This window comes from Hylobates moloch, unplaced genomic scaffold (assembly GCF_009828535.3).
Source record: "Hylobates moloch isolate HMO894 unplaced genomic scaffold, HMol_V3 SCAFFOLD_6, whole genome shotgun sequence".
Taxonomy (NCBI): Eukaryota; Metazoa; Chordata; class Mammalia; order Primates; family Hylobatidae; genus Hylobates; species Hylobates moloch.
The window spans coordinates 136,248,939-136,261,580 of record NW_026652281.1 but is presented as its reverse complement, the minus strand read 5'-3'; the positions used below and the strand labels follow the sequence as shown (position 1 = coordinate 136,261,580).

The following is a 12,642-nucleotide window of genomic DNA, read 5'->3' as shown; positions in this document are numbered from 1 at the left end:
TGCAAGTGTTTGACCTGATGGCATATATACATAGAATTGTGATGGGGAGAACGAGAACTGAACCCTCACCATCACCATGCAGGAATTATTTTTTGTGATCTAGAGTACTCTACAGTTCCTTCAGTCATCATAGTCTTTTTTAGATATCAACAAATCACTCTTTGATTCTGTCTTCTAATTGTTGACTAGATTGAGTGAAGGGAGAGAGGGAGAAAAGTTTGAAGGATGATATCAATTGGCCAACCAGTCCTTCTGAGTTTTAATATGATGTACACAAGATAAAATCAGGACATATGCTTACATTTGAAATTATGTTCCCTAGCTGAAAGAGAATTAATGAAGAACCATTTGTGGGTACAAATCAGCTCCCCCACTTCTTGGCATATTTCTTTGGATGAGTTACTTTACCTCTTTTTGATTCATTTCTCATATTAGTAAAATAGGCATAATGGTATTTCTCTCGCAAGGTCATTGCCCAGAACGTGGTAATTGCTCAATAAATGACTTTAGAGTCTGTATTTTACACTTGTGATTTACAAAACAACCCATGGGCCTACTACTAATTGAATCTAATACATAGATTATTATGTTTCTGAAAAACAAATGCCTGGCAAGGTAATTAAGTTTGCTCACATCGAACTTAACCTATTCACGAAAAATTCTTGAAAAAAGGGAATAATTTCCAATAATCACATGACATTGCACTGATCCAGCAAAACCCCTCCAGGCAGTCACAGAATCTGGAGTCATTCAAAACATAGTGTTTGATACATTGTGCCCAGTACCTTCTGTTTCTTCCATTCTTTTTTCCTGGAAAAGAAAAGATTACTGCTCTTGTTGATCATGTTGATTTTTAGATCTTGTTTAACATCCTCTCTTGTAGTGCTTGGGTTCAGTTCTTACCTATGTGACTGCTCTTAATGTGCCGGTATTCAAAGGATGAGGCATCCCCTGCCTGTCTGAATGCAAAAGTAGAGTTCTGATGAGGGAAAACAGAAAGAGAGAGATTTCACAGACTTTTCTTTATACTAAATCATGTTAAATTCATTGTGTACTTTATACTCACAATGCATCTCAGTCCATGCTAGCCATATTTCAAATGCTCAATAGCCACATGTGGCTAGTGGCTGCTGTACTGGACAGCTCTGGAATCTGTACTTTTAACCCTTTATTCTGTCTGCCTTTTATTCTTCTATGCTGTATATTTCTTCATTATAATTTTTATAAAATTTCTTTTCAATTTCTCCAAATTTTGTATCACATTGGAATTGAAATAATCCAAAACGTGGCCACGGGAAATTTTAAAAATCAAGCCACCCCCCGAAATATAGTTTTAAGCACCCACTCCAAACTTTCTGAAAACTATTTTATTCATTGTTTGTGGAGAAATATATAGTCATTGGTCCTTTTTCATCTTTAAAACATCACTTAAAATAAGTTTAATTAGTATCTCTGGGTTCAAAATGAAATTTAATTCACTCAACATTTCTTGGGCACCTGCAGGGACACAAACTGTAGTAGTTGCTAACATTAAGACAAAGATGCCTTAAAAGAAGGCATGTATATGTGAGAAGCAGACCGTGAATGTGAAAAAAAATTGTTACCTGCTTTTTTCTATTGCCCTCCACAGTGAAATCTCAATCTTAGCTGTCAGTGTGCAATACTACCTCAAAGAAGACTTAAAGTAGATTGGCCGGACGCAGTGGCTCACGCTTGTAATCCCAGCACTTTGGGAGGCCGAGGCGGGCGGATCACGAGGTCAGGAGAACGAGACCACGGTGAAACCCCGTCTCTACTAAAAATACAAAAAATTGGCCGGGAGTGGTGGCGGGCGCCTGTAGTGCCAGCTACTCGGAGAGGCTGAGGCAGGAGAATGGCGTGAACCCGGGAGGCGGAGCTTGCAGTGAGCCGAGATTGCGCCACTGCACTCCAGCCTGGGCGACAGAGCGAGACTCCGTCTCGGAAAAAAAAAAAAGAAGACTTAAAGTAGATTATAGGCAGATTTTCCCCCCTTTATTTTAAAGGTATGTTTTGCTTTTTTTTTTTTTTTAATTTGATACAGGGTCTTGCTCTGTTATCCACAGGCTGGAGTGCAGTGGCAAAATTATAGGTCATTGCAGCCTCGACATTCAGGGCTCAAGCAATCCTCCTTCCTCAGCCTCCTGAGTAGATGGGATCACAGGCACGCATCACTACACTCAGCTAATATTTTGGATTTTTTGTAGAGACAGGGTCTCACTTTGTTGCCCAGGGTGGTCTTGAACTCCTGAGCTCAATCTTTCCGCCTTGGCCTCCCAAAGTGCTGAGATTACAGGCATGAGCCACCATGCCCAGCCATGTTTTGCCTTTAATAGGTGTAAGATTTTGATCCCTAAAAGAAAACCCAGGTCCCGAAGGATCCATAGCGTGGCTGACAGAAGAAAAGAATGTAGTTTTCTCCTAGATTGCCTCTTTTAAGTCACCCAGGAAAGGAAATTATTTTAAGACAGTTCTTTTTAAACTGACATTTGTTTAGATAAATATATTAATTATTTAGAGTAAATTCAGCCCCTGCTATACAGAAATAAACTGAATTTCAAATGTCTCCATGTGTTTACACAACTGCTCTTACTACAACTACAGTTTGAGTTACTGGGGACTTGTTAAACATCAGCAACTGAAATGCTGTCTTCATACTATCTAGAGATTGAAGAAAATAAAATTCACTTGAAAATAAACTCATAAATACTATCTTAAAAATGATAGTTCTATTGAGCTTCCATTTGAGCAATTGTGTAATCACATAACCACTACAGAGAAACTAAAGAAGAGAAATTGAAAAATACTTTAGAAGAAAAAACTATTGCTGTTTTTCTGGACTAACAGAAGAGACTTGTTAAATAACAATGTTGAAAAGAACGTACTTTATGCAGAAATCAAATAAAATGGAGGCAATTTACTAACAAAACTTCCATTTAAATGATGTGTGTTTGTAAAGCACTCTCCTGAGAATTATAATTCTATCATGTTTCCATTTGAGTACTTATATAATCACTTAAGAGCAATAAAACTAAAAGAGAAAATATTCAAAAATATCTTAGAAGACAAAGTTTTTGCTGTGCTTCTGAATTATTTTAGTAGACTTAACAACAAAAATAGTATAATTACATACAAATAGAATAAAATGGAAACAATTTGCTTAAAAATTCACATATGGGTAATCTACAGTTATAAAACAGTATCATAAGAATTGTAATTCTCTCTAGCTTTCATTTGAAGCAAGGAATGATCACTTAATAGCAGTGAAACTGACAAAATATCAAAATTGCTTATGAAGACAGCAAAAATGCATTTTATGATTCTGATCTTTAGAAGTAGGCTTCTTGGGAGGCAGGATCAATTCTGAAGGTGCATTGCTTCTGTTTTCAAGTTGTGTGAACAGAAGACAAAATCCAGCACTTGTGAAGACATGTTTCTTGTGGCCAGAGAAGGATGTGCTAAGCCGTGGCCATCCCCAAGGAAAGAATCCTTGAGGAGGTCCATGATGGCTTTCCAGAGAAGAGAGCATGGCAGAAGATTTGCTTCTCAGGAACATTCCCCTGGGACACATCTGTGCCCTCTGACAGGAGGATGAGGTAGAACAGAGCCTGGGCAGCTGCTTCTTGTCCAGGTGGAAGGGTTGAATCTGGTGTAATTAAATGACCAAGATCATGTGCATTGTCTTTCCTATTGGTCTCCACTTCTGAAGGTGCATGTCTCTCAACATCATCAAAAGAAGGTCTTGAGCATTGAATATCATTGAAAGAAGGCAGCAAAGGAGCACCAGGAGAAACTCTCCCTGTTGTTGTGGAGGAATTTATGTGTCCTGATGGAGTTGGCCTGATGGAGGAATCTGGTCCACAGTAGGCACAGATCCTGGATCCCTGAGCCATCCCAACCTAATGCTCCGCTGTCTTGGTATCAGGGGATCCTAGTATCTCCCATGCATCTGCCAAATTTTCCTTTTGGAATATCAGGGACATAGAGATACTTTATAAAAAGCTGAAACTTAAGTTCTTCATAAATCATTATTTCCCTGAGGTATGGATTTCATTTTCTTGAGTTATCAAAGTTTTTCTCAGCCAATAGAGCTCTCAACCAACTATAAGGAGCTTTTTTTCCTCGTGATAATTGATAGGATCCAATGGCTTTTTCTAATTTTTCTAGAAGAATTTTAATTTGGGCTGGGTGTGGTAGCTCACACCTATAATCCCAACACTTTGGGAGGCCAAGACAGGAGGATCTCTTGAGGCCAGGAGTTTGAGACCAGCCTGGGCAACACAAGGAGACCCTGTCTCCACAAAAAATAATTTAAAAAAATATTAGCTATGTATAGTGGTGCATGCTTGTGGTCCCAGCTACTTGGGAGGCTGAGGTGGGAGGATCATTTGAGCCCAGGAGGTTGAGGCTGCAGTGAGCTGTGATCATGCCACTGCACTCCAGCCTGAGCAACAGAGAGAGAGAGGCCCTGCTCAAAAAGAGAGAGAGAGACAGAGAGAGAAAGAGAATTTTGGCTAGGATTCTGAAGATGTCTAGCACTTCAGATGCATGACTGATTTTTTCATCTGCTTTGGAAAGATTCTTCTCTTTCCATAGTAAATCACTTTAAATTGAATCTTGCATAATCATTTTATTTTATTGATGCAGTTTAGTAATGACTAAGTTTCTGCTGAAGCTCTGAAATCTCACTTTCAAACTGGATTTTTCAGACTGCAATGAAGCTAGTACATTTTTGAGACTTTTAACATTATCCATAAGTGCATTTGTTATTTTGACTTCTTCAATAATTTAGTGTAGATTTTATTGCTTTTTCCTTCAAGAGTTTTTAAAGATACATTTACCATAGCCATATAAATCCAGCTTCTTCAGAACTTCATTGTAATAACATAGATGTTAATCTTCATGACCTGGGATTAGGCAGTGGTTTCTTAAATATTACACTAGAGGCACAAGAAAAGAAAAAGAAAAAAATTTGGACTTCATCAAATGTAAAAACTTTTGTGCATCAAAGGACAGAATCAAGAAAGTGAAAAGACAACCCACAGAATGGGAGAACATATCTGCAAATCAGAAACCTAATAAAGGTTTATTTAGTACCCAGAATATATAAAGAACTCTCACAACAACATAAAGACAACCCAATTAAAAATGAATAAAGGAGATGAATGCACATTTATCCAAAGAAAATGTAAAAATAGCCAATAAGCACATAAAAAGATGCTCAACATCATCAGTTGTTAGGGAAATGCAAATCCAACCACAGTGAGATACCACCTCACATCCTCTATGATGACTGTAACAATAATTTTGTTTTTAATGAGAAATAAGTATTGGCAAGGAAACCTCAAACTTGAACCCTCAAAACCTGCTGATGGGAATGTAAAATAGTCTAGTTGTAAAAAAAAAAAAACAAAGCAACATTTCCTAAAAAAGTTTCAGACAGAGTTACTACAGTACATGACCCAGAAATTACCCACCCAGGAATGTATCAAGAGAATTGAACCATATGTTCAAATAAAATCTTATACACGAATGTTCATAGTAGGCATAGTTTATAATGGGCAAAAAGTGGAAACAAGCTACATGTCCATGAGTGGATAAATGGTATGAACAAAATATGGTAGACCCATACATTGGAATGTCATTCAGCCATAAAATGGAATGAAGTGCTGATACTTGCTACAATATGGATGAAACTTGAAAACACTATGCTAAGTTAAAGAACCCACACAAAAGGCCACATAATGTTTCAATTTATGTAAAATGTCTAGAGTAGGCAAATGTATAGAGGCAAAACATAGATTAGTGGTTATCAGGTGGAAGTGGGGGCAGGAATTGGGAGTGACTGCTTAATGTGTATGGAGTTTCTTTTTGGGGTGACAAAAATCTTCTGAAGTTAGTAGTGATGGTTGCAGAACATTGTGAAAGCCACTGGTTTGTATACTTCAAAGTGTTTTTAAATGTATTTTATGTCAATAAAAGACTTTATTAATCCTCAACACAATCTCCATTGTCTGAGGCATTAATTATTAATATCTCCAATTCCCAGATCTCATTGTCCTATATAAGAACAGCAGCTCAATCTCTCATCTTCTGTAAGTTTTTTTCAGTTTATTCACTTTACTCACTCTTTTTTATCTTAGCTTCTTGTGAAAGCAGATTTATGCTTTTACGAAAATATGCTTTCATCCAGGCCATCTTTTATTGCCACCTTAGGTTTTTTTTTTTTATTTATCTGATATATTTTAAAGGATGCTTTCGTTGCAGCTACTTGAACTTGGATGTTCAATGCATTTTCTAAAGACCAGGTCTCTCTCATAATCTCTTTTAACCCAGAGTAAAGATGGATATTTCCAGATTTTTTGCTTGTAGCCACCAGTTTTTGTATATATTATCATTTGTTCTCAAGTCTGGCTTCCATTAAAGTAGATTGAAATCTTTCAAATTCTATTCGAATGAGGCTAAGCTTGAAAAAAAAATTATGTTTTTCCTCCAGGAAGGCAGAAAATCCAATAGTCCTTTATGTTTACTTGCATAAAGTTCTATTTTAATAATTAAAAATCTGACTATGACTGAAAATACCTTTATATCCCATAGCAATTGGTGGGGGTCTGTGCTAAGGTTTGAGAAGCACTGCTCTGAACTGTTTCTCATGCTTCAGGTATCAGCTGACGTGCACTTTCTCAGGAAGGCTTTTGTAATCCACAGTCTTGAGTCAGGCCCTTAATTATGAACTTCAGATAAGCTCCATCCTTTCCTTCAAATATTTATCATAGTTTATCATCACATGCTCACTTCCACCCAGAGGTAGCTATTATCCTAAATTTTGTGTTAAGCCTATGTTTTCCTTAGACCTTACCACACATGTAGGTAGCTCTAAACAAACTATTATTTGATTTTGTCTGTTTTTTAAACTATGTCTATTAAGTCACATCATATGTGACTTTCTGTGACTTACTACTTGGCTTTCACTCTGTGTTGTGAAATTCATCCATTTATTATGTGTAGTTGTAGTGTATTCATTTTCACTGCTGTATAAAATTCCATGATATGGATAGATGACAATTTTGTAATCCATTTTAATGTCAATAGAAATTTCAATTGTGTCGATGTTTTTTGCTATTAGGAACAATTATGGGCTATGTGCAATGGAGTTTCTTATTGTGTCTCTTGCGTCACACGTACAAAGAACTTTTTTTTAGTTTAACCTTAGGGGTAGAATTGCTTGGGATATGACACATGCTTACTTGACTTTACTAGGTGATGACAAATTGCTTTTCAAAGTTGTTGTAGCAAATCACACCTCCACCAGGAGTGTGTGAGTTTACAATGCTCTACATTCTTGTCAAAACTTGATAGTGTCTTATTTTTACGTTTATGCCAGTCTGGTGGATTTAAACAGTTTCTCACTGTGGTTTTAATTTGCATTTATCTGATTACTAATGAGATTGAATCTTGTTTCCTATGTTTCTCGGCATTTGGATTTCCTCTTCTGTGAAGAGCCTTTTGCTCATTTTCTACTGAGTCATTTGTCTTTTTCCTTATTGATTTGTAGGAATTATTCATAGACTCAAGGTACTGATTTTTGTGGATTATATATAACTATCTTCTCCCAGTTATGGCTTCTCTTTTCATTCTTTTTACCATGTCTTTTATTGAAAAGAAGTTGTTAATTCTTATGATTTATTACGTTTTGCTTTACAGATGGTTCTTCTTGTACCTTGTATAAGAAAACCTTTCCTAACCTAAGGTCATAAAGATATTCCAGCCGGGCGTGGTGGCTCACACCTGTAATCCCAACACTTTGAGAGGCTGAGGCGGGCAGATCACCTGAGGTGAGGAGTTCGAGACCAGCCTGGCCAGCATGGTGAAACTCCGTCTCTGCTAAAAATACAAAAAAATTAGCTCATGTTGTGGCAGTCACCTGTAATCCCAGCTACTTGGGAGGCTGAGGCAGGAGAATCGCTTGAACCCAGGAGGCGGAGGTTGCAGTGAGCCAAGATTGTGCTGTTGCACTGCAGCCTGGGCAACAAGAGTGAAACTCCATCTCAAAATAAAAAAAAATTTTTTTTTCATATTTTCTCCTGAAAATCTTAAGGTTTACATTTGGAACTTCAGTGTTTGATCCATATGAAATTGAATTTTGAATATGGTGTGAGGCAGGAATTCATTTTCATATGAGTCTTTTCTGGTGTAAAGCAAGCCTGGGGGTAAGCGATTCAACCATTCTACTCTGTGGTATATTTTCTAGAAAGACACTCTTGGGCAGATGAAACAGGAGAAATGTATGAACAAGTTCATGGAAACATTACTCATAATAGCAAAACACTGGAAATGCCCCCAAATGTCCATGAATAATACAGTGGACAAATATTGGGTTGGTGCAAAAGTAATTATGGTATTTGCCATTACTTTCAATAATAATAATAATAATAATAAATTGGTATATGTGCCTACAATGCAATACCATACAGCACTAAAAATGAAAGATCTATAGCCACACATAGCAAAATAAATCCTTCCAAAACACCTAATTTTGAGTAAATAACCAGATTGTAGAAGAACTCATAAAGCAAAATTCCATGTATGTAACATTTAAAAATAGAAAAAATTGAACAACACAGTAGAGATATGTATGTGCATAAACTATAAAGAAAAGCAAGAGATTGGTTAATAAAAACTTAAGAGCAGTGATTGCCAATGGCTGGGAGGGAGGTGCCTGAAGTCAGGAATGGACACACAGGGTGCTTCAGAGCTAGGAGATGGGACATGTCTCCTCTTTCTTTCTAATTCCAACTATTCCATAATATCGCTCCCAGTGCTGACTTCCTGAAGCCCAGGTCTAATTATGCCACATTAGTGACCTTCTTACCCTCCAATCATCCTGTAAGTATTGGAGTTCCTAGAATTCTTTCCTTGGCTCTCTTTTTATCTCATGTTACAGGGTGATCTTAGTGGGTGATTTCATCCATCCCCATGACTGTCAACTGTCACTGAAGTGGCAATGACTCACACATTTGTCTTTCCTAAACTCCAGACCTATATATATAGCTACTGAGTGGATATTTCCATTTGCATGTTCCATAGTGTCTCAGACTCAGTATGCCTGGTGTTCTTACAAAAAGGGGAAATTTGGACACAGAGATGCACACATAGGGAGAAGACCATGTGAAGATGGAGGCGGAGATTAGGTGATGCAGCAGAAGCCAAGGAGCACCTAGAGAGCCAGCAAACCACCAGAGCTTGCAGACAGGCCTTCAGAAGGAACCAATCCTGCTGACACCTTGATCTTGAACTTTTAGCCTCCAGAGCTGTGAGGCCATACATTCCTGTCGTTTAAGCTTCCCAGTTTGTGGTACTGTGTTCCAGCAGCCCTAGAAAGTGAATGCTATATGCATGCTTGCCATCCCAATTTTCACACCCAGTAATTGATCCTATAAAAATAATTGCACAAGTGAGCAAAGGAGTTATAAGGATATTGACAACAGTAGTGTTTATCATTTACAACAGAGAAAACAACCTAAATGTCTTACAGTGAAAGAAAAGTTCATAAATTATAGTACATTCACACAATGGAAAGTCATGTAGCTTTTCAAAATGATGTTGTCAGTATAAAGCTTGAGAGGGAAAGACATTTGCAATAAGTTGCTTAAAGAGGACTACAAAAGAGTATGTATATATATACTATTGGCCATTTTTTGCAACTTATATATATATGCGTGTGTGTGTGTGTGTGTGTGTGTTATAAATGCATAGGAAAAAGTCTGAAAGTGTGTCAACATATTTACAGTGGTAGAATTTCAGGTAATTTACATTTTCCTCTCTTTGCTTCTCCATATTTGCTTAAGAGATGTGGTTTAAAAATTAGCCTGTGAGGGTTCCTTGTTTTCCCTCTCCCCATTGCCCCTTTTAAGATTGACTGAGTAGATCACAATCCTTCCATACCTTGGGAAGGAGGAAGGAAGAATAGGAAAAAAGGGGAAAGGACAGAAGAAAAGGAAACATAAATTATCTATTAAAGAACTAGGGGATAAAAAAATTATTTGTTTGTTTGCTTATAAGAGATGGGGTCTTGCTCTATCACCCATGCAGTGGCACCTTCTTAGCTCACTGCAGCTTTGAACTCCTGGGCTCAAATGATCCTCTCGCCTCAGCCTTCCAAATAGCTAGGACTGTAGTGGTGCCCCATCATGCCTGGCTAATTTTTTTTTGTAGTGGTGGGGTCTTGCTATGTTGGCCAGGCTAGTCTGGAAATCCTGGCCTCAAGGGATCCTCTTGCCTCAACTTCCCAAAGTATTGGGAATACAGGCCAGGGTTCCCAGCCAGATTCATGAATTTAGGAAGCAAAATATAGTGGGAACTGTAGGAGAAAAAGGTTTGGAGAGGTAGAGTTGTGAATGAGATGCTCTAAAGCAATACAGGGTGTGAGAGAATTGTGGAAGAGAGAAGAGAGCATAGGAAGAGTATTCTCAGGGGTTACAAATGGGATCCTTTTAAACAATTTCCAAGCAATGCTCATGAAAGCTCAGAATTTCATGTTTTATCATTTTTAGCTGTTGGGATTGTACTTCTTTGAATGCAGCGTCAACATCATACAGAGAAAGGATTCAATGAGTCCAGGATTTAAAAAGTCACTTTTCTACAATTAGCATATGGGTTCCAGTTTGCAAACTGAAGTACACAAGAAATATTACTTTATTTTTCTCTATCTTCATTTTTATTTGTTGTTATTGTTCCTCCCAGTGGCAGAAACTTGGCCTCAGGCAACTAAGTTTTCTGCTTGAGATAATATTCAAGTGGAGGTTGGGGTGGGCAGAAGCTTAGGTAATGAGGTTCATGTGGAATGCATCCGGGCCAGAGGTCTTAGGACAATGGTGTCTTTTAAGATGGCTGTCATCCTAGCTGACCTTAAGATCTGCATGATCCCATCTGTCAACCCAAGTCCCTGTCTTTTCAGGTCTGGTGAGTCTCTTTGCTGGGCCAATTCTGTTTTTGAGGCAAGGGAAACACTCACTAAGCCCCTCAGCCACACTGGGCCATGACGACCATATTCCTCACCACACTGTGCTGTGGGAAAAGTCTGGGGTCTTGTCACCTGCAGGGCTGAGTATGTGACTTAGGTAGGGGCCCATAGATCCACTTACATCATCAGATGGTTAATATTGTCAAATTGATTGGATTGAAGGATGCAAAGTATTCTTTTTGGGTGTCTGTGAGTGTATTGCCAAAGGAGATTAACATTTGAGTCAATGGACTGGGAGAGGCAGACCCATCCTCAATGTGGGTGGGCACCATCTAATCAACTGCCAACTTGGCTAGAATAAAGCAGGCAGAAGAAGGTGGGAGAAGCTGACTTGCCTTCATCTTTTTCCAGTGCTGGATGCTTCCTGACCTTGAACATCAGACTCCAAGTTCTTTGGCTCTTGGACTCTTGGATTTACACTAGCAGTTTGCCAAGGGGATCTCTGGCCTTTGGCCACAAACTGAAGGCTGCACTGTTGGCTTCCCTACTTTTGAAGTTTTGGGTCTCGGGCTGATCCACTACTGGCTTCCTTGCTCCTCAACTTGCAGACGGCCTATCGTGGGACTTTACCTTGTGATCGTGTGAGTCAATTCTTCTTAATAAACTGCCTTTCATATATACATATATCCTATTAGTTCTGTCCCTCTAGAGAACACTGACTAATACAGATTTTGTTCCTGGAGTGGTTCAAGAATTTTAAGGATAGAGTTCTTTAGTTGGTTTCAGGGTTTCTGGAATTGGCTACTTAATCTGATTAGACCCAAAAATGCTAAGGCCTCTACTTTGAATAGTATGGAAAACACTGATAGTCCTCAGTGTGAACTGTTTAGAGAGTTATGCAAAATAAATGCATTTGATACTCCTGATTCACTGCTCTGCAGAGGCAAGGAGTTTAGCGACTCTATACATAATACCTTTGACCATATGTGGAGAATCAAGAAATGTCATAAAGTTGTTTGGTTGCTCCTAAGTTTGCTGGACAAAGTGATGCAAGAAAACGATAAACTCAGGGATTCTAACTCCTGGCTCCAGAAGGAGATACTGAGCCACAAATCTTCTAAGACTGCCCTAACAGAGAGTTTTATCTCCCGTATAGAAAGAGCTGAAATTGTGGAAAAACAGACACAAGCTCTTATCATGTGAGTGGCTGACTTGCAATAAAAGGTGAACGCACATCCTTGCCAGGTGTCTACTGTTAAAGCGAGGGCATTGATTGGAAAAGAATGGGACCCTGCAGTTAGGAATGGGGATGTAGGAGGTCCCTGATGAGGCTTGGGACACTGAGCTTCTAAATTCTCATGAGCCTTTTTTGCCAGAGGAAACAGCCTTCCCATCTGCAGTGGTAGCAACATCTCCCCCCACCACCCATGCTGCCATCAGCCTTTCCACCTTTGTCTGAGGAGATTAACCCTGCACTGCCTGAGGCAACAGTGATGGCCTCCTGAGGCAGTTGCCAGGTAAGAGAATGCTGCTTCTCCTCAGGACCCACCTCCAACACCCCTGTTTGCTTCCAGACCTATAACTAGACTCAAGTCCCAGCAGGCTCTAGAGGTAAGGTTCAGAGTGTGACCAATGAGGAGGTGCGCTACACTCCAAAAGAA

The 12,642-nt window shown here is 38.8% G+C and overlaps 1 long non-coding RNA gene across 1 annotated transcript in view; it reads right to left on the bottom strand.

The window, feature by feature from the left end:
• Positions 1-482: 482 nt before the first annotated feature.
• The window catches only part of LOC131383679 (uncharacterized), a 40,144-nt gene continuing 27,984 nt past the window's right edge, over positions 483-12,642 (bottom strand). Inside the window, exons 3-5 of the long non-coding RNA XR_009213878.1 lie at positions 4,860-4,958; positions 904-979; positions 483-810 (exon numbers count right to left, since the gene is read on the bottom strand). This is a non-coding gene — a long non-coding RNA (uncharacterized LOC131383679). The remainder of the gene's footprint in view (positions 811-903; positions 980-4,859; positions 4,959-12,642) is intronic.